Raw genomic sequence first — 1,670 nt, forward strand, 5'->3', positions numbered from 1 at the left:
CAAAGTACTACTGTTTTTTATTCAATTCATCTTATTTCGCTTCTAAGATATTCATTCGCACTTCAACCTAAATGTGATGAACGTGACAATCATCATCATTCCCCATGAACGCGTGCCTGACAACCACTTCCGTTCTACATTAGAATCGAATGAGTATCTCTTAGATCTCTTAATCGGAATCTTCGTGGTGTAAGCTAGAATGATGGCGGCATTCAAGAGAATCCGGAAGGTCTAAACCTTGTCTGTGGTATTCCGGGTAGGATTCAATGATTGAATGATTGTGACGAGCTTCAAACTCGCGATTGCTGGGCGTAGTGACAGACGCAAAAGGATAGTAAATCCTATTCCAGCATGATCGAGAACCGACAGATGACGTAAGGTATTACTTGGACGACCCAGTGCACTTACTGGTTAGTTGTGCGAAGTTGTGAACGATGGTATTGGCATCATGTTTTTGGCGCCATTACCAGGGAAAGAAAGAGCGATGAATTTTACATAATTAAAGTGTAATCACAATTTCTGCGCACCAGTATGTAAGCTTAGTGAAACAAGAGCCTCAATCATGTAAGTGCATGCATACATTAAACAATGGAAATATAGAATTGAGCAAGACAAAGATCACAATTTTAGAGAGGAAAACACACACAAAAATAAAATATTGATTGATAAAATGCAACCAATCAAATAGGTTCAAAATCTTACTGGTTTTGTGTGTTCGAGCTCTAAACCATGTTCCAGTATAATATTTCTTCAAACAAGTTTAACATTAAATTTTATTCAAATTAGTGAAATGCTCTAAAAGGTTTCTTGAAAAAGAAAATATTACTTCAACCAAGTGGTAAAATATGCACAAAATCAAATAATCATGCAATCAAACATGCAAATGCAACAACTAACAAGAAAAATAAACCATTGGTGTTGAGATAGAAGAGTAACTAACCTGTGGAGATCGGTATCGACCTCCCCACACTTAAAGATTGCACCGTCCTCGGTGCATACTGAGATGTACAGGTGGACGGGTTGTTCCAACTGGCGCTTTTCTCTAAAGATTGGGCAGATGGACTTGTCTTGTTTCTCCATATAAACGTCATCCGATTCCCTTCCGGGTGGCCATCCTGAAAGAAAAAGGGAAGAAAAGTAACCCAGAAATAAAGATAAGAAAATAAATAAAGTATGGGTGGGTTAATGCCAAATGAAAAGGGTCTCATTTACATGGAAGCTTCAACATGTACGTGAGAAAATAATAGAAGCCATGGCATACCAGTGGTACAAAATTTATAACAATGGGGAAGAGAGTGCAAGACAATATAAATTAATGTCAATGCAAAATTAATACAAATATCATAAAAGATTAGTATTAACTTAAATAATATTTCCCAACAGTGTAAAACAAGTCACTGAGCATCAAAAATAAATTCAAAAAAAGATGCAACAGTTGAATGAGAAAATTGTAACACCAATGGGAACAAAAATAATAAATTTAGAAAAGAAAATAAAAATATGCACAAAATTAAAATGCAATGAATGAAAGTATGCAATTAAGTAAAAGAGAATGAAAGTAAAGAAGGAAAAAGAAAAGAAGAAAGAAATAAGAATGGAAAAGAAAAATTAGAATTTGGGGGAAGAAAAGATATGATATTTGGCGCTGATCTGGATAAGTTGTGCGGCGC

This window comes from Arachis ipaensis, chromosome B03 (assembly GCF_000816755.2).
Source record: "Arachis ipaensis cultivar K30076 chromosome B03, Araip1.1, whole genome shotgun sequence".
NCBI lineage: Eukaryota > Viridiplantae > Streptophyta > Magnoliopsida > Fabales > Fabaceae > Arachis > Arachis ipaensis.